Below are 27973 nucleotides of genomic sequence, written 5' to 3' on the forward strand. Positions count from 1 at the left end.
GTGAGCGGTGTACTACTATTCCCAGCAGCGACACAGAGCAGAATGCTATACAGTGGTGGGTGAGCGGTGTACTACTATTTCCAGCAACGACACAGAGCACAATGCTATACAGTGGTGGGTGAGCGGTGTACTACTATTCCCAGCAGCGACACAGAGCACAATGCTATACAGTGGTGGGTGAGCGATGTACTACTGTTCCCAGCAGAGACACAGAGTGGCAGTAAACACAATGCTATATAGTGTGGCTGAGCAGTGTACTACTGTTCCCAGCAGCGACACAGAGCACAATGCTATACAGTGGTGGGTGAGCGGTGTACTACTGTTCCCAGCAGAGACACAGAGTGGCAGTAAACACAATGCTATACAGTGGTGGGTGAGCGATGTACTACTGTTCCCAGCAGCGACACAGAGTGGCAGTAAACACAATGCTATATATTGTGGCTGAGCGGTGTACTACTATTCCCAGCAGCGACACAGAGCACAATGCTATACAGGGTGAGCGGTGTACTACTGTTCCCAGCAGAGACACAGAGTGGCAGTAAACACAATGCTATACAGTGGTGGGAGAGCGGTGTACTACTGTTCCCAGCAGCGACACAGAGTGGCAGTAAACACAATGCTATATAGTGTGGGTGAGCGGTGTACTACTATTCCCAGCAGCGACACAGAGCACAATGCTATACAGGGTGAGCGGTGTACTACTGTTCCCAGCAGACACACAGAGTGGCAGTAAACACAATGCTATATAGTGTGACTGAGCGGTGTACTACTATTCCCAGCAGCGACACAGAGCACAATGCTATACAGGGTGAGCGGTGTACTACTGTTCCCAGCAGACACACAGAGTGGCAGTAAACACAATGCTATATAGTGTGGGTGAGCGGTGTACTACTATTCCCAGCAGCGACACAGAGCACAATGCTATACAGGGTGAGCGGTGTACTACTGTTCCCAGCAGACACACAGAGTGGCAGTAAACACAATGCTATATAGTGTGGCTGAGCGGTGTACTACTATTCCCAGCAGCGACACAGAGCACAATGCTATACAGGGTGAGCGGTGTACTACTGTTCCCAGCAGAGACACAGAGTGGCAGTAAACACAATGCTATATAGTGTGGCTGAGCAGTGTACTACTATTCCCAGCCGCGACACAGAGCACAATGCTATACAGGGTGAGTGGTGTACTACTGTTCCCAGCAGACACACAGAGTGGCAGTAAACACAATGCTATATAGTGTGGCTGAGCGGTGTACTACTATTCCCAGCAGCGACACAGAGCACAATGCTATACAGGGTGAGCGGTGTACTACTGTTCCCAGCAGACACACAGAGTGGCAGTAAACACAATGCTATATAGTGTGGCTGAGCGGTGTACTGCTATTCCCAGCAGCGACACAGAGCACAATGCTATACAGGGTGAGCGGTGTACTACTGTTCCCAGCAAACACACAGAGTGGCAGTAAACACAATGCTATACAGTGGTGGGTGAGCGGTGTACTACTATTCCCAGCAGCGACGCAGAGCACAATGCTATACAGGGTGAGCGGTGTACTACTGTTCCCAGCAGACACAGAGTGGCAGTAAACACAATGCTATATAGTGTGGCTGAGCGGTGTACTACTATTCCCAGCAGCGACACAGAGCACAATGCTATACAGGGTGAGCGGTGTACTACTGTTCCCAGCAGACACACAGCGTGTCAGTAAACACAATGCTATATAGTGTGGCTGAGCTACTGTTCCCAGCAGACACACAGAGTGGCAGTAAACACAATGCTATATAGTGTGGCTGAGCGGTGTACTACTATTCTCAGCAGCGACACAGAGCACAATGCTATACAGAGTGAGCGGTGTACTACTGTTCCCAGCAAACACACAGAGTGGCAGTAAACACAATGCTATACAGTGGTGGGTGAGCGGTGTACTGCTATTCCCAGCAGCGACACAGAGCACAATGCTATACAGGGTGAGCGGTGTACTACTGTTCCCAGCAGACACACAGAGTGGCAGTAAACACAATGCTATATAGTGTGGCTGAGCGGTGTACTACTATTCCCAGCAGCGACACAGAGCACAATGCTATACAGGGTGAGCGGTGTACTACTGTTCCCAGCAGACACACAGCGTGGCAGTAAACACAATGCTATATAGTGTGGCTGAGCGGTGTACTACTATTCCCAGCAGCGACACAATGACCGGGGGACCCTGGCTAGCCTGGCTGGAGAGAGAACTACCCTGCCTGCCTACCCAAAGCTAAACCCACAGACAAATGGCGGAAAAATGACGTGGATCGGGTATTTATTTACCCGAACCATGTGACCCGTTCGGCCAATCGGAGCGCGTTCGGGTCCGAACCACGTGACCCGTTCGGCCAATCACAGCGCTAGCCGAACGTTCGGGTAACGTTCGGCCATGCGCTCTTAGTTTGGCCATATGGCCGAACAGTTTGGCCGAACACCATCAGGTGTTCGGCCGAACTCGAACATCACCCGAACAGGGTGATGTTCTGCAGAACCCGAACAGTGGCGAACACTGTTCGCCCAACACTAGTGGTTAGCTCTCTTGCCTTGCAGCGCTGGGTCCCTGGTTCGAATCCCAGCCAGGGCGCTATCTGCAAAGAGTTTGTATGTTCTCTCCGTGTCTGCGTCGGTTTCCTCCCACATTCCAAAAACATACGGATAAGTTAATTGGCTCCCCCTAAAAAATTGGCCCTAGACTACAGTACTTACACTACATAATACAGACATATGGCAATGGTATGGATTAGATTGTGAGCTCCTTGAGGGACAGTTAGTGACAAGATATATATATATATATATATAATTACAGAGGGGCTGCAGCACACAACAGGAAAACAGTGACAGGGGCTCTTGATTACGCTTTAACGCGCTTAAGCTCACCAACTGCGCCAAAGTGTCCCCGATCTGGTGAGTCCTACTCTACCATGCAAAATGCCAGTTTTTATAAGCAGTCTAGTGGGAACTAAACCAAAAACCCAAGAGTCAACTTAATGGGAAAAAAAAGGAAATTAAAAACACCTTACCTTTTACTAGCTACCAAATGAACTCTCTGAACATGTGCAATGCACTCATTTATATGCTTAACTGTGCTAGAGGTGGGTGTGGTTATGCAGGCTTACAGGGGAAAATTATAAATAAATACCAAGGGGTAAGCAGCACAAACCAAATTTTTATGCAATTCTATGCAAAGCATGCACGCAGCACAGGAGGTCCCCAACCTCCATAAGAAATATATAATTACAGAGGGGCTGCAGCACACAACAGGAAAACAGTGACAGGGGCTCTTGGTTACGCTTTAACGCGCTTAAGCTCACCAACTGCGCCAAAGTGTCCCCGATCTGGTGAGTCCTACTCTACCATGCAAAATGCCAGTTTTTATAAGCAGTCTAGTGGGAACTTAACCAAAAACCCAAGAGTCAACTTAATGGGAAAAAAAAGGAAATTAAAAACACCTTACCTTTTACTAGCTACCAAATGAACTCTCTGAACATGTGCAATGCACTCATTTATATGCTTAACTGTGCTAGAGGTGGGTGTGGTTATGCAGGCTTACAGGGGAAAATTATAAATAAATACCAAGGGGTAAGCAGCACAAACCAAATTTTTATGCAATTCTATGCAAAGCATGCACGCAGCACAGGAGGTCCCCAACCTCCATAAGAAATATATAATTACAGAGGGGCTGCAGCACACAACAGGAAAACAGTGACAGGGGCTCTTGGTTAGGCTTTAACGCGCTTAAGCTCACCAACTGCGCCAAAGTGTCCCCGATCTGGTGAGTCCTACTCTACCATGCAAAATGCCAGTTTTTATAAGCAGTCTAGTGGGAACTAAACCAAAAACCCAAGAGTTAACTTAATGGGAAAAAAAAGGAAATTAAAAACACCTTACCTTTTACTAGCTACCAAATGAACTCTCTGAACATGTGCAATGCACTCATTCATATACTTAACTGTGCTAGAGGTGGGTGTGGTTATGCAGGCTTACAGGGGAAAATTATAAATAAATACCAAGGGGTAAGCAGCACAAACCAAATTTTTATGCAATTCTATGCAAAGCATGCATGCAGCACAGGAGGTCCCCAACCTCCATAAGAAATATATAATTACAGAGGGGCTGCAGCACACAACAGGAAAACAGTGACAGGGGCTCTTGGTTACGCTTTAACGCGCTTAAGCTCACCAACTGCGCCAAAGTGTCCCCGATCTGGTGACTCTTGGGTTTTTGGTTTAGTTCCCACTAGACTGCTTATAAAAACTGGCATTTTGCATGGTAGAGTAGGACTCACCAGATCGGGGACACTTTGGCGCAGTTGGTGAGCTTAAGCGCGTTAAAGCGTAACCAAGAGCCCCTGTCACTGTTTTCCTATTGTGTGCTGCAGCCCCTCTGTAATTATATATTTCTTATGGAGGTTGGGGACCTCCTGTGCTGCGTGCATGCTTTGCATAGAATTGCATAAAAATTTGGTTTGTGCTGCTTACCCCTTGGTATTTATTTATAATTTTCCCCTGTAAGCCTGCATAACCACACCCACCTCTAGCACAGTTAAGCATATAAATGAGTGCATTGCACATGTTCAGAGAGTTCATTTGGTAGCTAGTAAAAGGTAAGGTGTTTTTAATTTCCTTTTTTTTCCCATTAAGTTGACTCTTGGGTTTTTGGTTTAGTTCCCACTAGACTGCTTATAAAAACTGGCATTTTGCATGGTAGAGTAGGACTCACCAGATCGGGGACACTTTGGCGCAGTTGGTGAGCTTAAGCGCGTTAAAGCGTAACCAAGAGCCCCTGTCACTGTTTTCCTGTTGTGTGCTGCAGCCCCTCTGTAATTATATATTTCTTATGGAGGTTGGGGACCTCCTGTGCTGCATGCATGCTTTGCATAGAATTGCATAAAAATTTGGTTTGTGCTGCTTACCCCTTGGTATTTATTTATAATTTTCCCCCGTAAGCCTGCATAACCACACCCACCTCTAGCACAGTTAAGCATATAAATGAGTGCATTGCACATGTTCAGAGAGTTCATTTGGTAGCTAGTAAAAGGTAAGGTGTTTTTAATTTCCTTTTTTTTCCCATTAAGTTGACTCTTGGGTTTTTGGTTTAGTTCCCACTAGACTGCTTATAAAAACTGGCATTTTGCATGGTAGAGTAGGACTCACCAGATCGGGGACACTTTGGCGCAGTTGGTGAGCTTAAGCGCGTTAAAGCGTAACCAAGAGCCCCTGTCACTGTTTTCCTGTTGTGTGCTGCAGCCCCTCTGTAATTATATATTTCTTATGGAGGTTGGGGACCTCCTGTGCTGCGTGCATGCTTTGCATAGAATTGCATAAAAATTTGGTTTGTGCTGCTTACCCCTTGGTATTTATTTATAATTTTCCCCTGTAAGCCTGCATAACCACACCCACCTCTAGCACAGTTAAGCATATAAATGAGTGCATTGCACATGTTCAGAGAGTTCATTTGGTAGCTAGTAAAAGGTAAGGTGTTTTTAATTTCCTTTTTTTTCCCATTAAGTTGACTCTTGGGTTTTTGGTTTAGTTCCCACTAGACTGCTTATAAAAACTGGCATTTTGCATGGTAGAGTAGGACTCACCAGATCGGGGACACTTTGGCGCAGTTGGTGAGCTTAAGCGCGTTAAAGCGTAACCAAGAGCCCCTGTCACTGTTTTCCTGTTGTGTGCTGCAGCCCCTCTGTAATTATATATTTCTTATGGAGGTTGGGGACCTCCTGTGCTGCGTGCATGCTTTGCATAGAATTGCATAAAAATTTGGTTTGTGCTGCTTACCCCTTGGTATTTATATATATATATATATACACACACTGTACAGCGCTGCGTAATATGTCGGCGCTATATAAATACTAAATAATAATAATAATGCAAGATGTGTACCTTGCCTATAATTAGGCTCTGCACACCTATGCTGTTAGTCTTTTAGATGCAGCCTGCTCTGGGAAGTGCTGCCACATCTTTTGCTGCCTATAAAATGTAAGTTTACCTTATGGTTAGCTGCTCCCATTTGAGATTTATGTTTGCATTCTGTTTTTATTCAGAGGTTAGAGCTCTAATGCATAATTATAGCATATGTTTTAAATACAAGGTGTGCATGTTGCCTCTAGGGGATTCTACAAACCTTTGTTGGTAGTCATTCAGATGGAGCCTAGTTTTAGGATGCACTGCCATTTCTCCCCTGTACTTAGTAGACATTGCTTTTAACAATTTCATCTCTCGCAATAAGATCACAACACAATTACAAATTGTAATTGTAATTGTAATTACAATTGTGAATTCTTTTTTCTAATTGTGCATTATTTTTATGTGCAAAAAAGTAGCAGGAAATCACGTAACCAGTTAACAGCATTCTGACTTGTTAAAAAGTCCTGTTTGAGCCTGTTAATGGAAAAAGGACGTTTTAATAAGTCGCTCACTCCCACGGCCTCTCCGCACGTGTGCACGCTTCTTCTGCCATCGGGACTCTGTGTTCCATGATTGGGGAAAAGGAACGAGCGGTCCTCTATCCAATCCCAATGCCTGAAATGAATGGACATGACCGCGATCAGCGGCCACGTCCATTCATAAAACAGGAAACGGTCACAGTGTAGTTAAATGTAAAAAAAAAAAAAAATTGGGATACTGTACACTAGCACCATCTTGTGGCCAAAAAGTAAAATTAAACATACATTTTTAACAAAATTAATAACTTACATTTCCAAAGCCCCCCTACCTGCCACCCCCCCCCCCCCCCCAATAAAAAACACTTTAAAAAAAAGCAGTTAAAAAAAACCACATAAATAGTTGCCTTAGGGACTCAGATTTTTTAATCTATATTTTATAAGGTAAATTACTCTTACTTTACTACATAGGGACTTGAAATTATGGACCGGACAAAAAATCCCCAAAAAAACCCAAAGCAGAATAATAACACCTATATGTCCAAATAATATATCGTCGCCATACATTGTGATAGGGACATAATTTAAACGGTTTTATAATCGAGACAACTGGGCAAATAAAATGTGTCCATTTTATTTACAGAATAACGTTTCATTTTAAAACTATAATGGCCGAAAACTGAGAAATAATGAATTTTTTACATTATTTCACTTTTTTCCCTGTTAAAACGCATTTAGTATAAAAAAAAAATTCTTAGCAAAATATACTACCCACAGAAAGCCTAATTGGTGGCGAAAAAACAAGGTATAGATCATTTTGTTGTGATAAGTAGTAACAAAGTTATTAGGGAATAACCGGGAGAAGCACTGACAGATGAAAATTGCTCTGGTCCATTAGGGTAAAAACCCTTGGGGGTGAACTGGTTAAAGCTGATTAAAAATAATCAGATTGTAGTATATGTGCCACACATAGATGGTGTGAACACTAGCACCAGGTAATCCATAACCTATACCAAAATAGAGATCTATAAAGAGGTTAATACAATTTAGAAGGAAATATAGCAGCAACATAGTATATGGCATTACAGTGCATGTGCAGAACAAGCCCTGTGATGTCTACTTTTGTTTTAGTGGCATAAAAAAAAGAATGGTTTTACAGCATTTTGTTCTGTTTCGGGGAGGCATTGTGATAGCACAATTAGAGAGCATATTATATGTTACTTTGTTCCTGCATTGCTTTCAAAACACATAGTTATATTTTCTCTTTACAAACATTCCATTTTCTTTTCCCATTCTAGTTCTAAGGTAACTTTCATTACAATAAATAGTCTGAAGATCCATGTGGTCCGTGATGAAACTGCTGTAAGATTACTTTAGAAATTGTGAAATTATGAAGAAAGAAAACGGGATAACTTGAATCTATGGGTAAGTGGTTTGAATAAGCGTTGTTCTTGTCATCAGAATAATATGAACTGCAAGATTGGCTTGGTTGTCATGGAAAAAAATCTAACTATTACAAGCCTAGTATTATATCTTTTCAAAAAGTTTCTTAACCACCTGAGCGGTCTGGACGAGCTCAGCTCGTCCAACACCGCCGGAGGCTGCCGCTCAGGCCCTGCTGGGCCGATTTACATCAAATAAAAAGCAGCACACGCAGCCGGCACTTTGCCAGCCGCGTGTGCTGCCTGATCGCCGCCGCTCTGCGGCGATCCGCCGCGAGCAGCGGCGAAAGAGGGTCCCCCCAGCCGCCTGAGCCCAGCGTAGCCGGAACAAAAAGTTCCGGCCAGCGCTAAGGGCTGGATCGGAGGCGGCTGACGTCAGGACGTCGGCTGACGTCGATGACGTCACTCCGCTCGTCGCTATGGCGACGATATAAGCAAAACAAGGAAGGCCGCTCCTTGCGGCCTTCCTTGTTTATTCTGGGCGCCGGAGGCGATCGGAAGATCGCCTCCGGAGCGCCCTCTAGTGGGCTTTCATGCAGCCAACTTTCAGTTGGCTGCATGAAATAGTTTTTTTTTTATTTAAAAAAAAACCCTCCCGCAGCCACCCTGGCGATTTAATCAGAACGCCAGGGTGGTTAAAAGGTAATTTCATGATTAAACAGATTTTTTTTTCCTATGCCTTCTTTCACTATCTACAATTTTCAGCTGTGCAAACAGTCAAAGAAAACACGATGCTGAACACACAAAAAGAAACAAAAAATCCAGAATGATTTATTCTATATGTAGATGACATTATTTTGTCCATTAACAGCAAGAAAAACAGTCACCTCAAAGAGCATTAGGTTATTGTGCAATGAAAAGTAAATAATGTACAACAATCATTGTATAACTTTGGAAATCATTTCAATGTCACATTTAGCAGTATTTTGGATAGTTTTGCTGTTTCAGTTTGGGCCAAAGTCAAATCCATCTCCATGATAAGACATTCAATATGGTTTTCATGGTAGTTTAAAACCACTCCAGTCAAATTTTGGACAAGGCAAATCTGATTACGAAACGGCTGTCAGAAACTTTCTGTCACCCCCACTGCTAATGCCACAGTATCTACCCAGCTGGAAATAAAGGGTTTTTATGGTAGTACTGCCTCGCTTACCTCCTTCACTACTAATCAGTATACCAATTGTGTGAGAGCATGCTACATCTAACCTTTAAAGTGTAGAGAAACCGAGAGCCCAATATAGTGTAGTATGTTACGCATAAATGAAATAAAGGTTATCGTGAGAAAATTATACTCACAAACATGGGTTACCACAAAGGCAACCACTGTATAGGCAGGTGAGGAGATTAGACCTGTCCTCACTCAGGGATAAGAAGTCGCTCTCTGTAGATGCGAAAGGGGGTGGATCACCCCTCCACCCCTGAGGCGCTACACCTGCTAATGCCGAAATTCTGTTTTGTCCCCACGTTTATTGCCTGATGAAGCGGGCTGGGCCTGTGAAACGCGTTGCACTTTTTTGGGGTACTATTTAATAAATGTGATTGCTACTATTCAGACAGTCTTTCGTGTCTGCTTTATGGAGGTAAGTCCACCACTTACTCCCAGCAAATTTTAAAGTTTTTATCCGCTTTTATCCTGTTGGCGCCTCTGTTCTCCTACTGCTACATCTAACCTTTGTTAGTTGTTCATGTTCAGCTCCTTGCTTCTGTTTGGTGCCACTACCTGCAGCTTTGTATTTCCTCCCTGAAAAGATACTGTAGTTACCTATGTTATCTTAATGTGATATAGCAATTTCATAATGTTTACAGCTTTTCAGTGTAGGTGACAGGCAGGTCCTTTGTTCACCAGACAGGGACTATAGAGTTAGTGCAGATAGATATAGGCTGTAAATCATGACATCATCATTGATTTGTGCTGTTATTTAGTGCGGCTTGTAATGGATATTAAGCTAGTCAGTGTGGCATGTAATGGATAATAAACAACAAGTACAGCATACCTTTAAAACTAAGCAGCCACTGATCAGTGCTGCTAGTGGTGTTGTCAAACCACCGTATTTTTTGGACCATAAGATGCACTTATTCTCCCCCCAAAAGTGGGGGGGAAAGTCCCTGCATCTTATGGTCTAAAGGTGACCCACAAAGGTGAATTCTGTCCCCCTGTGTCCTCCTCCCCATCTCTTCTGTCCCCGTGTCCCCTGCCCCCCTGACCACAATGTCCTCCTTACTTGTCTCTCTGCCCTCCAGTGTCACCAATCCCCGTGTCCCCATTGTCCTGCTTCCCCACATTTCTGTATCTTCCTCAATTGCGTTCACCCAGTGTTGGACTGGGAGGTGGGAAACCTGAGGAAATCCACTTGCTGACCAAGCAGCAGTAATCAGGTGTTGCTGCTCACAGTGAAGACTTGCTGCAGGTTTCTGCTTGGCCATCAGGTGGATTTCCTCAGTTTTTCCACCTCTCAGTCCGACACTGCATTCACCCATATGTGCCATGTGTCCCCTCAGTGCATATACCAGTATTTATGAAAGAAGGTAAGTATCCCAAATGGTATGTATCTCATTGGCTTAATGATGGAGCCTTGGTCCCGCCTCCGGAACAAGTGCTTCCAGTCAGAATAGCAGGCGGTGGTGATTGGGTGGGTGTGATGCAGCTGCCACACCTGATTGGCTGCACAGTGCTGGATCAGGCTGAAGCAAGTCCTGGTGAGTGGAGGTGAATGTGTACATTCTCAGCTCATTCATGGGACTTCAGCCATTTGGGTATGTATTACTCCTTCTTTCATAGAAACGGGTATATGCACTAAGGGGACACAGGGCACATAAGGATGAATGCAATGGGGCAAAAGGATGTTAGAGATGTGGGGAAGCTGGATATTGGGGACAATCACAGGGGTAAGGGCGACACAGGAGGGCAGAGACCTGAGGAAGGATGACACTGGGGACAGGCAACATGGGGACAGGGGACACAGGGGGACAGGTGACACAGGGAATGGTGACATAGGAGGGCAGAGACTTGAAGGAAGGAGGCCATTAAGGACAGGTGACACAGGGGGACAGGTTACACAGGAGGACAGAGGAAACACAGGGAGACAGAGAAAACACAGGAACAGAGGAGGACATGAAGAGCAAAGGAGGACACATGGGGACTAAAGAGACACAGGGTGACAGACAAGGAGACAGGGTGACATGGGGCAAAGGAGGACACAGGGAAACAGAGGAGACACAGGAGGGACAGAGGACACAAAAATGAACAAGGGGGAGATAATTGGAGGGATTGAGGGGAGAACATCCACAAGACGCCCCTGCATCATGGATGCACCAAGTTTAGCATATTTTTTCCCCTGGATTTTTTCCTCTAAATCTAGGTATGTCTTATGGTCCGCAGCAACTTATGGTACGTAAAATATGGAATATAGTAATTTTTTTAAAACTGATTTTATTTTGTCAGTGCTAAGAATTGTAAATTAATAAAAATAACAAAAAACTATTAACAATAAAATGTCGTTTATTACCAAGTTTAGCATACATATACATATTGAGAATGGCTCCATGGTGTTCTCTGCATATTTTTAATTGCATTGCTTTCTACATTGTAACAGGTTATTTGAAAACACATTTTATTAAATAATTTCTTATGGTAAGAAATGTGTTAAATGTATTCAATATTAATTGGTAGAAATGAAAATATATTTTTTCAGGACATTGATCATTATCCCATTATTATTGATGTCCCTTACTTCTAACTTGTCACTTCAGTGGCCAAGGGGACTCACATTACAATATTTGTGGTCATGTGGACAGGAAATTAAAATTAGATTTTTTCTTACTAACTGATAACATAAACTGCTTAAAGAACTAAATACATAAAAAAAGAAAGAAACATCTTGAAAATGCATCGGCTCTCAATGGTCTAAAAAAAAAGTAAAAAAAAAACAAATAACAGCATTAAAAAATACATAAAAAGTTACCATAGGGCCTCAGCTTTTTTATTTATGTATAGCAATAGGGTATATTACTGTTATTTTTGCAAATAAAGGCATGTAATTATTTATATAGTATAAAGAAACACAGGACAACAACAACAAAAAAAAAACCCTTTATTTTCAAATAAAATATTGACGCCATAAATTGTACTATGGACATAATTTAACTGTTTTAATAACTGGGACAAATAGTCAAATCAAATGTGTGGGTTTTATGTATCATAGCACGTTTTATTTAAAAAACTATAATAGCTGACAAGTAGGAAATTATTATTTTTTCTTTTTTTTCCTTATTTTTCACTTTAAAATGCATATAAAATAAAATAATTCTAAGCAAAAAGTACTACTCAAAGAAAGCATAATTTGTGTTGAAAAATCCAATGTATAGATCATTTAGCTGTGATAAGTAGCAGTAAAGTTATTGGCAAATGAATAGGATGAGCATGAAATGTGAAAATGTATCCAGTTTTTAAAGGGACTCCGAGCAGTGCAGAAACTATGGAAATATGCATATCATTTTAAAGCTCTCTTTCTCCTCTTTCCAATGATATATAAACCGCCGCCCTACGCCTTTTAGTTTTTGCTATTTTCGCGATTGAAGTTGCATTCAGCAGAATGGAGCTGCTGACTTTAGGAAAAAGTCACCCTGCGTAATACAATGTAACTATGGAAAGATGGATATCATTTTAAAGCTCTCTTTCTCCTCTTTCTGACGACACCTAAATCGTCGCACTACGCCGTTTAGTTTTCTCTATTTTTGCGATCAAAATCGCGGCTGCGGCAATTTCAATCGCGAAAATAGTGAAAACTAAAAGGCGTAGGGTGGCGGATTATATATCATTGGAAAGAGGAGAATGAGAGCTTTAAAATGATATGCATCTTTCCATAGTTTCTGCACTGCTCGGAGTCCCTTTAAAGTGGTCTGAAAGCCAACATTTCTACTTTGCTCTAAAAGATTCCTCACAGCTTGAAAGCTACCATCCCAGAAATTTTTTTAGCAAAGCATCACGGAAATGGTGAAACAAAAGCAATTTTTCCTGCTATTCAGCTTCAATACGCATCCAAACTGTAGATAACAGTATCTTTGTTTACATTCCAATGATGTAACGATGTAACAATGTGTGTAAACACAGTCTAACAAGTGGAAAGGAGCTCTTTGTGCTTCAGACACACACACAGTTCAGAAAAGCGCATTAGAAGATGTTAATATATAATAAAAAGCAGTTTGAATAAAATGCAATGCCAGCTTTCAGGGTAAGATAAACTACACTTTGGAAACTTGTAATTTGTAAACAGACAATATTACCTATGTACAAAAGCAAATATGAAAACTGTATTAGTAATAAAAAGCAGGAAAACACATTTTATTGAATGTTATGTCTGAGTTTCAGACCACTTTAAGAGGAAAAACCCTTAGCGGGGAAGCGGTTAATGAAAATAATGTTTATAAACAATTCTCTTTTGTGCCCAAAAATGACAAAAAACGAATGTCTTCCTTTCACTTGTCTCAGTTGTACAGAGATAGCAGTATCTGCTAAGTTACATTAACTGTCAACACAGTTCAACATCAGTCAAAGGAAAGATGTGGATATTTGTGGAAAATGCCTAAGCAATTACCATGAGAAAGAAAATATGTTTTGTTAGTGTAGTTTTAGTTGTTTTCATAAAAAAAAGAAACACATGCTCACCCTATAATATTTAAAGCACTGTATTTTCTGAAGCATCCTGTTGCTCCATATTTTCAGAAACATAACTCTGTTATTTTAGAAACATAACTCCATTTGCTTTTTTTAATCTTTTATTCAATTTGAAAATTCTAAAACAAATGTTCAGTTGTGTAATTAAACATACGGCTAATGTAACAGTCACATTGCTCTTTAACTACCCAATACATTGTACATTCGTTTTCTTGAGGGAATGTAATGAAATGCATGAAGCAGAAGGAAGAGAAAGAATAAAATGATATATTGGCTTCCGCTGAATTTTTGTAGCATAAGAACGGAACATTTGTTTTTCTTCCTGAATACAAGTGGTACAAACAGTTCTGAAGGCATAGTGCAGAGAATAGGATTTGCTATTTCTACAGGTAAACGGATTTAACACCTAAGTGCCTACAAAGCTCATGTTGTACAGCGTCTTTTCCATTTACACCAGGGTTTAAAGGGAACCAGAGGCCCCAGAAAGAAGATTTTATACATACCTGGGGCTTCCTCCAGCCCCATACGCACGGATCGCTCCCACGCCGCCCTCCTCTGCTTCCTGTATCTGGCGGTACCGGGTCCCGTAGTTTCGGCCAGTCGGCGGCAGCACGCGGACAATTGTCTGCATCACAGGGGCTCCCGGCATACCCGTACGAGTGCAGCTGCATACTGCGCAGCCGCACGCGTAAGGGTATGGAGGGAGCTCCTGCTCATGAGGACATTTGGACGCGTCCGCCGGAAGTGACGGGACCCGGTACCGGCGATCCAGGAAGCGGAGGATGGCGGCGTGGGAGCGATGCAGGCTTATGGGGCTGGAAGAAGCCCTAGGTATGTATAAAATCTTTTTTTCTTTTTAGAGATTCCGGCGTCTCTGGTTCCCTTTAATTCATATGAATCAAATTTTGCATCAATCAAACAATGATTTCATTTTGAAAAACATGGTAATTCCTATAGTTGTATACAATAGTCGTACTGTGATCCCTTAACCCCTTCCCGACCGCCTAACACCGATAGGCGTCGGGAAGGCGGCAGCCCCAGGACTAGCTAACGCTGAAAGGCGTCAAATCCCGGGATGGGGTTTTGCAGGGGATCGCAGGTGCCGATGCACACCCGTCAGCAGTGTGCCAGTGGTGATCACCTCTAACAGACTGAAAAAAAAAAGAAACAGATGTTTCTGTCCTTTGTACAGTGCTGCAATCTACTGCAGCAATGTACTGGGGACAGCCGTGTCACTCAGCTGTCCCCTGGAGGGAAAAAACAAAGGATTGCTCTCATAGGCTGATGTCTATGAGAGATGATCCAGGTGATTGGCTGTCAGGGAGTGGGAAAAATAAATAAAAAATACACTATTTTATTTAAAAAATAAATAAATAAATAAAAAACCTGCACCAGCGATCAGAGCCCACCAACAGAAAGCTCTGTTGGTGGGCAGAAAGGGGGGGATCCATCTGTGTGCTAAGTTGTATGGCTCTGCAGCAAGCTATTAAAGCTGTAAAGCACTGAATTGTAAAAAATAGCCTGGTCACTAAGGGGTTTAAACATATGGTCCCTAACTGGTTTTAAAGCATACTTGAAATGAGTGAGACAAGGATTCTGACAAATTTATGTTCTTTTTAACAGGTTTGGGACCTCCAACGGTTAAAACTACACCACACTTGTGGCTGCCTAAGCCCAATGCAGCATAGTTTTAACACTTTGCTCCCGCATACAGGACGCAATCGTGCATCCCCATTAGGGATGGTAATTTCCAATTTTCTGGTTTTCATTTTTCCCGATTTGTTTAATTTCCGATTTTCCATTTTTCCAATTAATGATTTTCAAGGCATATTTTATTAGTCATTTTTATTAGTCATCAGAGAATGTCTTGTGATTGGTCTGAAATTAAAATTTAGCAGAAAAAGTCTGCATTCTCTGATTGTTCCCATGCGTCTGAGTTCTGGTAAGTTATGGTAAATTGGATTTCCGCTGAATACCATTTTCCTTTTTTCTGAATTCTGACCAGAACTTTGTGTTTTCGATCAGAAATGCAGAAATCAGTTGTGCGGAATCTGAATTAGCACCCCTAATCCTTGTAGGCACAGTTTCATACAGTCAGGTATCAGGAGATATTTTCATTGGGTTCTGACCTCCTGATCACTGTGAGCCTATCACAGTGATCCGGAAGTACTGAATTGAAGCCAGAGATTTTAGTCCCAAAGAATGAATGCACCTTGGCTGACGCTCCGGCTGATCCTCCAGCCAGAAAGGTCAGCAGGACACAAGGCAACTGGAATTGTTTACACATTATTAAATATGGAAGCCAGTGCTGCTCGGATACCCCTTTTCCAAATACCATCAAAATTTGATAAGGCAGTCAGACATTACCCGACATCACTGAGGAAGAGCAATCTCGGCATGGTGCGCACCAGTCCAGCACGGCCGTCACTACACAAACAGCTGTTTGCGGTGTGCTACACAGTGAGTTTGGTGTGTCAGTGTGAAGCAGTACTCTAATTACACTCCCTGATTGATGTGTACACATGCAAGATGTTTTCAAGCACTTTAGGCCTCCAATTTAGCATTCAATGTGATTTCTGCCCTTAAAACGCTGCTTTGCGTCAAATCCAGATTTTTCCCGGGGACTTTTGGCATCTATCCCACTCCGCCATGCCCCCTCCAGGTGTTAGACCCATTGAAACATCTTTTCCATCACTTTTGTGGCCAGCATAAGTGTTTCTAGTTTTCAAAGTTTGCCTCCCCATTGAAGTCTATTGCGTTTCGTGAAAGTTTGCTCGAATCAAACTTTTAGCGAAGGTTCGTGAACCTAAAATCGGAGGTTTGTGCCATCTCTAATTAAAACATGAAAATGATATTACTAAAAATGACAACAACATTAGCAATTATTGCTCATCCTTCTTGATCTATCCTTTGCATTTAAGGGCCCGTTTCCACTAGAGCGAATCCGCATGCGTTGTCTGCATGCGGATTCGCATAACCAATACAAGTGGATGAGACTGTTTCCACTTGTCAGTTTTTTGGTGCGTTTTTCTGTGCAGGATTTTTCTGCACGGTAGGGCCTGCAGAATTCGCCTGCGTGAGGAATGCAGGCGATTCGCAGGCTATGTATTTAATAGGGAAAACGCACATGCGTTTTTTGCCGCGATTTCGCATGCGAATTCGCACGAAAACTAATGCAAATTGAACCAGGCAGTGACATGGTTAAAATCGCTCATAGCCTGCCTATGCGAAATCGCATGCGAAATCGCGGCAAAAATCACATGCGGAATCGCATCCGCATGCGATTTTGTCAGCGGTGGAATCCCAGCTATTCGCACCGCACTAGTGGAAACGGGCCCTAATACAGTTGACCACACCTTACTCCTACAGATATTTTAATCTATGGGCCTAAAGGGCCTCACATTCTCCTGAATATATTTCTATATCTTTGGAAGGTCTTTCACATTCTCTTACTCGTATCAAATCTCTTCTCCACACGCTTTATCTGTAGGGGAACCTCAGTGTCCTGCCCTTGGCCCCCTCCTCTTTTCAAACAACATGCCTTAGCAACTTAATTAACTAATTGTTTTTTCCATACCACTTCCTGTATATGCAGCTGATACACAACTGTACCTTTCAGCCCCATACTTTTATGCCTGGTTTCCACTAGTGCGTTTTGTCTCAGATTTTTCTCTCAGAAAATTTGCATTGATTTTGCAACTAATGGTAGTGAATGGGGCTGTTTCCATTCAATGCAAAGTTTCATACGCATTTGTACGCTTGAAAAAAAACTGAGGTCCTATATCATTTTTTGGGACATCGCGTATGATTCGCGTACAATGCTTTGTATAGGCAATGTGGATTTTCGCACCAAAATTCACATTAGATCTATGGTTACAAGAAGTTGTCAGCAGTCATGACTGAGCTGTTACTAGGCAGATTATGTTATATTTAACCACTTGAGGACCAAAGTCTTTTCGCCCCTTAAGGACCAGAGCCTTTTTCTCCATTCAGACCACTGCACCTTTCACGGTTTATTGCTCAGTCATACAACCTACCACCTAAAGGAATTTTACCTCCTTTTCTTGTCACTAATACAGCTTTCTTTTGCTGCTATTTGATTGCTGCTGCGAGTTTTAGTTTTTATTATATTCATCAAAAAAGACATGAATTTTGGCAAAAAAATAATTTTTTTTAACTTTCTGTGCTGACATTTTTCAAATAAAGTAAAATTTCTGTATACATGCAGCACGAAAAATGTGGACAAACATGTTTTTGATAAAAAAAAAAAACCATTCAGTGTATATTTATTGGATTGGGTAAAAGTTATAGCGTTTATAAACTATGGTGCCAAAAGTGAATTTTCCCATTTTCCAGCATCTCTGACTTTTCCGCCCACCTGTCATGTTTCATGAGGTGCTAAAATTCCAGGATAGTATAAATACCCCCCAAATTACCCCATTTTGGAAAGAAGACATCCCAAAGTATTCATTGAGAGGCATGGTGAGTTCATAGAAGATTGTATTTTTTGTCACAAGTTAGCGGAAAATGACACTTTGAGACAAAAAAAAATAAAAAATAAAAAATTCAATTTCTGCTAACTTGTGACAAAAAAAAAAATGAAATCTGCCACGGACTCACCATAGCCCTCTCTGAATACCTTGAAGTGTCTACTTTCCAAAATGGGGTCATTTGTGGGGTGTATTTACTGTCCTGGCATTTTGGGGGGTGCTAAATTGTAAGCACCCCTGTAAAGCCTAAAGGTGCTCATTGGACGTTGGGCCCCTTAGTGCACCTAGGCTGCAAAAAGGGGTCACACATGTGGTATTGCCGTACTCAGGAGAAGTAGTATAATGTGTTTTGGGGTGTATTTTTACACATACCCATGCTGGGTGGGAGAAATATCTCTGTAAATGACAATCTTTTGATTTTTTTTACACACAATTGTCCATTTACAGAGAGCTTTCTCCCACTCAGCATGGGTATGTGTACAAATACACCCCAAAACACATTATACTACTTCTCCTGAGTACGGTGATACCACATGTGTGGCACTTTTTTGCACCCTAACTGCGCTAAGGGGCCCAAAGTCCAATGAGTACCTTTAGGATTTCACGGGTCATTTTGAGAAATTTCATTTCAAGACTACTCCTCACGGTTTAGGGCCCCTAAAATGCCAGGACAGTATAGGAACCCCACAAATGACCCCATTTTAGAAAGAAGACACCCAAAGGTATTCCGTTAGGAGTACAGTGAGTTCATAGAAGATTTTATTTTTTGTCACAAGTTAACGGAAATTGCTTTTTATTAGTTTTTTTCACAAAGTGTCATTTTCCGCTAACTTGTGACAAAAAATAAAATCTTCTATGAACTCACCGTACTCCTAACGGAATACCTTGGGGTGGCTTCTTTCTAAAATGGGGTCATTTGTGGGGTTCCTATACTGTCCTGGCATTTTAGGGGCCCTAAACCGTGAGGAGTAGTCTTGAAATAAAATTTCTCAAAATGACTTGTGAAATCCTAAAGATACTCATTGGACTTTGGGCCTCTTAGCGCAGTTAGGGTGCAAAAAAGTGCCACACATGTGGTATCGCCGTACTCAGGAGAAGTAGTATAATGTGTTTTGGGGTGTATTTTACACATACCCATGCTGGGTGGGAGAAATATCTCTGTAAATGGACAATTGTGTGTAAAAAAAGCAAAAGATTGTCATTTACAGAGATATTTCTCCCACCCAGCATGGGTATGTGTAAAAATACACCCCAAAACACATTATAATACTTCTCCTGAGTACGGTGATACCACATGTGTGGCACTTTTTTGCACCCTAACTGCGTTAAGGGGCCCAACGTCCAATGAGCACCTTTAGGATTTCACAGGTCATTTTGAGAAATTTCATTTCAAGACTACTCCTCACGGTTTAGGGCCCCTAAAATGCCAGGACAGTATAGGAACCCCACAAATGACCCCATTTTAGAAAGAAGACACCCCAAGGTATTCCGTTAGTAGTACGGTGAGTTCATAGAAGATTTTATTTTTTGTCACAAGTTAGCGGAAAATGACACTTTGTGAAAAAATCTAATAAAAAGCAATTTCCGCTAACTTGTGACAAAAAATAAAATCTTCTATGAACTCACCGTACTCCTAACGGAATACCTTGGGGTGTCTAATTTCTAAAATGGGGTCATTTGTGGGGTTCCTATACTGTCCTGGCATTTTAGGGGCCCTTAACCTGTGAGGAGTAGTCTTGAAATGAAATTTCTCAAAATGACCTGTGAAATCCTAAAGGTACTCATTGGACTTTGGGCCTCTTAGCGCAGTTAGGGTGCAAAAAAGTGCCACACATGTGGTATCGCCGTACTCAGGAGAAGTAGTATAATGTGTTTTGGGGTGTATTTTTACACATACCCATGCTGGGTGGGAGAAATATCTCTGTAAATGACAATCTTTTGATTTTTTTACACACAATTGTCCATTTACAGAGATATTTCTCCCACCCAGCATGGGTATGTGTAAAAATACACCCCAAAACACATTATACTACTTCTCCTGAGTACGGTGGTACCACATGTGTGGCACTTTTGTGCACCCTAACTGCGCTAAGGGGCCCAAAGTCCAATGAGCACCTTCAGGCTTTACAGGGATGCTTACAATTTAGCACCCCCCCCACTTGCCAGAACAGTTAACAAACCCCACAAATGACCCAATTTTGGAAAGAATACACGCTAAGGTATTCCATGAGGGCCATGGTGAGTTCACAGAAAATTTTATTTTTTGTCACAAGTTAGCGGAAAATGACATTTTGTGAAAAAAAAAAAAAAACACAATTTCTGCTAACTTGTGACAAAAAATAAAATATTCTATGAACTCACCATGCACCTAACGGAATACTTTGGGGTGTCCTCTTTCCAAAATGGCATCATTCGTGGGGTCTGTCCTGGCATTTTAGGGTCTCTGCAATCATTACATGTATGGCCAGTATTAGGAGTTTCTGCTATACGCCTTATATTGGGCATAAGGGTAATGCACTCTGGGCTGAAAGGAAAAATGAACGTCAAACAATCAATCAATCAATCAATGTGGATGAAAAAATATCTGCCAAAAAAATTTGAAAAAAATAAAGAGGGGAAGGCGTCTGCCAGGACATAGGAGCTGCCGCCCCAAAAATCCAAACCCACCAGCTCGTATGCCCTGGCAAACCTGATTTATCCATTCACACCGATCGATGTGGATGAACAAATCATTGCCAGAGTTCTTTTTTGATACAAAGTGTTTGCCAAAGCATATGAAACCCCAACACCACTCCTCAGCCCATATGCCTCGGCAAACGTATCTTTTTGACTGCGGAGGAGAAATCTCGTCCTGCAGCACTGCATGCACCGACTTGTGTGTAAGCTGACAGACGCGCAATGTTCTGTCAGGATGCACCATCAGTGCTGCAGCTGGTTAGTCGTTCGCTCGGTCCACCTGGAAGGTTATTGGATGGAAAAAGAGAAAAAAAAATACAAAAAAACCCAAAAAACAAGCAAGCAGCAAAGCAATTACTTCATTAACATTAATAAACTTTGAACTTTTTTAATAAAAAACTTAACATTGCAAACCAAACATTAACTTCTTTGCTTACCTGTTTTTTTGTTTTTTTATGTTTTTTTTTAACTTACCTCCCGAGGACAAACCTCTCCTCCCCCATGGAACAATGTGCGAAGTGCAAATCGCACAGAGTTGTGGCGAAGTACATTACGTAATTTGTCCCAAGTGAAAGGAGAGGTTTCTGGCAGCCCTGTGTATTAGGGTCTCTGGAAACCCGATGTTTGGTTTCACACTGCATATTGACATATCCGGTGGGTCGAGCCCGCCGAACCGTATCGTCCAAAACAGAACTTCAGGCAATACCACAAGAGTAGCATTCGGCCTAGTAATGAACTGCGTCGCCATAGACCAACATGACTTCTGGGCCGATCGATATTGCCACAGAAGCCACGCAGTAACGTAGGCATGCACTAGCGTTAAGTCAAGCACTTCCGGCGTAGGGGGGGACCGCAAAGTGTGACTTTTGCTAGGCATTTTGCCCTAACGCATCGCAGCAGTGTGAAATAGCACTGAGAGACCCTTGTGTGCCTACCGCTGTGTGTGGAGTTCCAGTTCCCTACTCTCTAATAGTGTACCTGCTCGTGGTACCTCTCAAAACACTCCCCTAGGCATAGGCCAGGCTGGTCAGGACAGGTGGGACAATAAACAGTGGTGTCACGCCTTATTCCAGCCCTGCTGCAGACACGACAGCGTTTTCTTCGGATTCGTTGACCTGGGGTACTCGGAATTGGATAGGCGTAATGCCTTCCATGCAGCCGGCTAGTTGCATCTTGGGGTTGGGCCACGGCACCTCCTGGATACAGGAGTTCCATCACGATCTGTTTATTAAATTGAATAAACGATCCAGTTCTCCCAGCCTTACTGTAGAGAACAAAGCTGTTGTAAATTGCCAATTGAATGAGGTAAAAAGACACTTTTTTATACCAGCGTCTTGTTTTTCGGGCAACTAAATAGGGCGCTAACCTCTGGTCATTGAAATCCACCCCTCCCATGTTAGTATTATACTCATGGACGACAAGGGGTTTTTCAATGACCGGAGTTCGTCGTTGAATTTCAACTGTCGTGTCTGCGTGAATGGTGGACAGGAAGTAAACCTCCCTCTTGTCCTTCCATTTCACCGCGAGCAGGTCGTCAGCACACAAGGCGGCCCTCTGCCCCCGTTCAAGTCTGGTGGTAATGAGCCGTTGGGGGAAGCCCCGGCGACTAGGCCGCACGGTGCCACAGCATCGGATTTTTTCGATTTTTAAGTGCTGAAAGAGGGCCACACTTGTGTAATAATTGTCCACAAAAAGATGGTACCCTTTCTGGAACAAGGGTGACACCAAGTCCCACACAACCTTTCCACTGCTCCCCAGGTAGTCAGGGCATCCGACTGGCTCCAATTTTGAGTCTTTTCCCTCATAGACCCTAAAATAAGATGTATAGCCTGTGGCCCTTTCACAGAGCTTATAAAGTTTCACCCCATACCGGGCGCGCTTGCTTGGGATGTACTGTTTGATGCGAAGGCGCCCGGTAAAGCATATGAGGGACTCGTCTACGCATATGTCCTGGTCAGGGGTATAAGCATCTGCAAATCTGGATGACAGGTGGTCTATGAGGGGTCGAATTTTGTGGAGCCGGTCAAAAGCAGAGTGGTCACTTCGATGACAGGTTTCGTTGTTATTGAAGTGCAGGAAGCGCAGGATGTTCTCAAATCGTGTCCTGGACATGGCAGCAGAGTACAGGGGAACATGATATGCTGGGTCCGTAGACCAATAAGACCGCAACACATTCTGCTTTACTAGTCCCGTGTGAAGGAGAAGGCCCGAAAAAAATTTCATTTCGGAAACTTGGACTGGTTTCCACCGAAAAGGCTGGGCAAGGAACTTTTCCGGATTGGCGGTTATATATTGTGTGGCCTTACGGTTGGTCTCTGCCACAATTAAGTCTAAGAGATCCTGGGTGAAGAACAGATAGAAAAAGTCTAGGGCCGATCCTAGATTATCTGTCTCCACCTGGACTCCAGACTGGGCGGTGAAAGGGGGAAGTACGGGTGCGGCGGAATCAGGGGATTGCCAATTTGGGTTTGCCAGCACCTCTGGTAAACTAGGGGTAGTACGGGCCCGTCTTCTTGGTGGCTGCGACTGGGATCTTACTGCACGTGCCACCGAACCAGTTTCAACTTCCATGCTGGTGCTCGCCACTTCACCAGGGTCTACGGAAGTACTGGTGCTAGGTCCAGGAGATGTTGTGCTGCTGGTGCCTGCCCCACCATAAAATCTCAGACCAGCACGAACACCACTCTGCTGCCCTTGAGGCCGATCCTGCGCCACCTGCGGTCCAACAACATGGGGTGTGGTACGCCTGGCTTTAGCCGGGACCTCAACCTCGTCATCACTATCGGTCAGTGAGCCACTGCTCAATTCAGGTTCAAACTCTGACCCGGAAGATTCGTCGAATGAGGCGTCCCAATCGTCCTCATCCGACTGGGCCATGTACCTGAGAACCTCATCATCGGAATACCCCTTTCTTGCCATGGTGGTCTGCTAAATTTAGGGGGTATTCCTCTGAGACTACCCAGGAAAAAAAGAGCACCTACCTAGCAAAAGGGAGTATTTGAGAGGTAGAAAGCTGTGGTCACTGAGTTTTGATAAAAAAATAAATCAAAACTGAGGTTTACAGTGCCACAGCTATTGTACAGTGTTTTTTGCAGTGATCAGAAAAAAAATTCTGTCACTGCGGTGGGGCGGGCTGAACGCAAGTGCAGGCGAACGATCAGGCCTGATCGGGCAAACACTGCGTTTTTTGTGTGGATCCTAGTGACCCTAATAGATCTGACTGCGATCAGTAATGATCACTTACAGATACTATATAGTACCAATGTTGATTAGCGACAGTGATGACGCTAATTAGTGACTGTGGTGCAGTGGGCTGAGCACTAACTGACACAAAGGGGCCTAGCTAACTGGCCTAACTGCTAACACTAGTGATACTAAAAAAGTGACAGTTTTCACTGATCACTGTTTTTAGATCACTAGGATAGTGACAGGGGGGTGGTGGCGAGTGAGGAATCAGAGGCAATCAGAAACAATCACAGGACAATCAAAGGCAATCACAGGGCAATCGCAGGCCAATCACAGGGCACTCAATTCACGGGACAATCGAAGCCAATCACGGGACAATCAAAGCCAATCACAGGGCAATCAAACCAATCACGGCACAATCAAAGCCAATCACAGGCCAATCAAAGCCAATCACAGGGCAATCAAACCAATCACTGCACAATCAAAGCCGATCACAGGCCAATCACAGCCAATCACAGGCCAATCAAACCAATCACGGCACAATCAAAGCCGATCACGGGACAATCAAAGCCAATCACAGGCCAATCACAGGGCAATCACGGCACAATCAAAGCCGATCACGGGACAATCAAAGCCAATCACAGGCCAATCACAGGGCAATCACGGGACAATCAAAGCCAATCACGGGACAATCAAATACAATGACAGCACAATCAAACTGAATGTCAGCACAATGAAATACAATTACAGCACAATCAACTACAATGCACGTGGAAGGTGATTGGGGGGGGGGGGGATTCTGAGGGCGATCTGAGGGTTATGGGGGGTTGATTAGGTGCCCGCACGGGGCAGATTGGGTCCTGATCTGATGGGTGGCAGACACAGGGGGTGACCGATGGGAGATCAGTGAGTGATTACAGGGGAGAATAGATGTAAACAATGCACTGGGGAGGTTATCAGGAGGGGGGGTCTGAGGGCAATCTGAGGGTCTGGGTGGGTGATCAGGTGCCCCCAAGGGACAGTTTAGGGTCTGCACTGATGGGTGGTGGTGACAAGGGGTGATAGACAGGTGATAGATGGGTGATAGACAGGTGATCAGTGGATAAGGCAGCTATATAGCTGTATACAGCATACAGGGGGGTGGTCTGGGAGGGGGGTCTGGGGGGGATCTGAGGGTAGGGGGGGTGATCAGGGGACCCTAGGGGGCAGTTAGGGACCTAACCTAGGGGATAGCGTCCCTAGATAGTGACAGGGAGTGATTAGTGTTGGGCGAACATCTAGATGTTCGGGTTCGGGCCGAACAGGCCGAACATGGCCGCGATGTTCGGGTGTTCGACCCGAACTCCGAACATAATGGAAGTCAATGGGGACCCGAACTTTTGTGCTTTGTAAAGCCTCCTTATATGCTACATACCCCAAATTTACAGGGTATGTGCACCTTGGGAGTGGGTACAAGAGGAAAAAAAAAATTTAGCAAAAAGAGCTTATAGTTTTTGAGAAAATCGATTTTAAAGTTTCAAAGGGAAAACTGTCTTTTAAATGCGGGAAATGTCTGTTTTCTTTGCACAGGTAACATGCTTTTTGTCGGCATGCAGTCATAAATGTAATACATATAAGAGGTTCCAGGAAAAGGGACCGGTAATGCTAACCCAGCAGCAGCACACGTGATGGAACAGGAGGAGGGTGGCGCAGGAGGAGAAGGCCACGCTTTGAGACACAACAACCCAGGCCTTGCATGAGGACAAGAAGCGTGCGGATAGCATGCTTTGTACCACCATGCAGTCATAAATGTAATAAAGATAAGTGGTTCAATAAACAGGGACCACGCGGCAACGCTAACCCAGCAGCAGCACACGTGATGGAACAGGAGGAGGCGCAGGAGGAGAAGGCCACGCTTTGTGAGACACAACAACCCAGGCCTTGCATGAGGACAAAAAGCGTGCGGATAGCATGCTTTGTACCGCCATGTAGTCATAAATGTAATAAAGATAAGAGGTTCAATAAACAGGGACCACGCGGCAACGCTAACCCAGCAGCAGCAGCAGCAGCAGCACACGTGATGGAACAGGAGGAGGCGCAGGAGGAGAAGGCCACGCTTTGTGAGACACAACAACCCAGGCCTTGCATGAGGACAAAAAGCGTGCGGATAGCATGCTTTGTACCGCCATGTAGTCATAAATGTAATAAAGATAAGAGGTTCAATAAACAGGGACCACGCGGCAACGGTAACCCAGCAGCAGCAGCAGCAGCACACGTGATGGAACAGGAGGAGGCGCAGGAGGAGAAGGCCACGCTTTGTGAGACACAACAACCCAGGCCTTGCATGAGGACAAAAAGCGTGCGGATAGCATGCTTTGTACCGCCATGTAGTCATAAATGTAATAAAGATAAGAGGTTCAATAAACAGGGACCACGCGGCAACGGTAACCCAGCAGCAGCAGCAGCACACGTGATGGAACAGGAGGAGGCGCAGGAGGAGAAGGCCACGCTTTGTGAGACACAACAACCCAGGCCTTGCATGAGGACAAAAAGCGTGCGGATATAGCAGCAATGCTTTTTGCCGCCATGCAGTCATAAATGTAATACAGATGAGAGGTTCAATAAACAGGGACCGGAAACGCTAAACCATCCCAGATGTTCATCGGTCATGTTACTTGGTTGGGGTCCAGGAGTGTTGCGTAGTCGTTTCCAATCCAGGATTGATTCATTTTAATTTGAGTCAGACGGTCTGCATTTTCTGTGGAGAGGCGGATACGCCGATCTGTGATGATGCCTCCGGCAGCACTGAAACAGCGTTCCGACATAACGCTGGCTGCCGGGCAAGCCAGCACCTCTATTGCGTACATTGCCAGTTCGTGCCAGGTGTCTAGCTTCATGCCCGGTTTCAGGTCCAGCGGTGCCAGCCACAAATCCGTCTGTTCCTTTATTCCCCTCCAAATTTCCTCCCCTGTGTGCTGCTTATCCCCAAGGCAGATCAGCTTCAGCAACGCTTGCTGACGCATGCCAACAGCTGTGCTGCACTGCTTCCACGATCCTACTGCTGCTGGTGCTGGGTTAGCATTTCCGGATGAGGTACAGCTTTGAGATGCGTTGGAGGAGAAGGAGTCAGAGAGGTAGGTGCTGCTGTTGTTATCCAGCTGTTTGCGGCGTGGGCAACACCCGCGCCGTAGCAGGTGAGGAATCGCTGCCAGGCTCCACAAGGTTCACCCAGTGCGCGGTAAGGGAGATGTATCGACCCTGGCCGAACGCACTCGTCCAGGTGTCAGTGGTGAGGTGAACCTTGCAGGCAACGGCATTCTTCAAGCTTCGGGTTATTTAGCTGACCACGTGCTCATGCAACTCAGGCACTGCAGAGCGCGCAAAGTGGTAGCGGCTGGGAACCACGTAACGTGGGATGGCCACTGACATCATGCCCTTGAAGCTGTTTGTCTCCACCACTCGATATGGCAGCATTTCGCAGGCCAGAAGCTTGGCTATGCTGGCTGGCTGTTACTGCCACGGCCCGGGGGTCATTTGCTGGCAATTTCCTCTTGTGCTCAAACATCTCAGAAACAGACAACTCAACCGTAGCGCTGCACACCGAAGGGCTGTTGGTTGTTGTGTTTGATGAACACTGGGAGACCTCAAGAGCACTAGTCCGGAAAGTGACAGTGTCAGCATCGTCTGATGTTTGTGAATGTTGTGAACCACGCAATGGCTGGGCTACTGCTGCTGCTGAGGCGGGTCTGGTGGTGAGTCTGGTGAACCCAAGGGAGGCAGTGTTGCTGGTGGTACCCTGTCCTGCCGCGTTTGCCCACAGAGTGGGATGTTTGGATAGAATGTGGCGGCTCATGCTGGTGGTGGAGAGGTTGTTAATACTTTTCCCCCTGCTCAGGCGGGTCTTGCACACCTTGCAAATCGCCATGGTAACATCCTCAGTGCAGTCTTCAAAGAAAGCCCAGACTTTAACTGGCTGAGGACTCGGACCTCGTGCGTGATGTGCTGGTGCTGCTTAACCCACTGCTGGACGCTTGAGAGGTCATCCAAGTAATTATCTGGTCCTGTTCTTTTGGATCTGTGAGGGTTGTTGTCCTGGACAACATGGGCAGTATTGAGT

This window comes from Hyperolius riggenbachi, chromosome 10 (genome assembly GCF_040937935.1).
Source record: "Hyperolius riggenbachi isolate aHypRig1 chromosome 10, aHypRig1.pri, whole genome shotgun sequence".
In the NCBI taxonomy this organism is placed as follows: Eukaryota; Metazoa; Chordata; class Amphibia; order Anura; family Hyperoliidae; genus Hyperolius; species Hyperolius riggenbachi.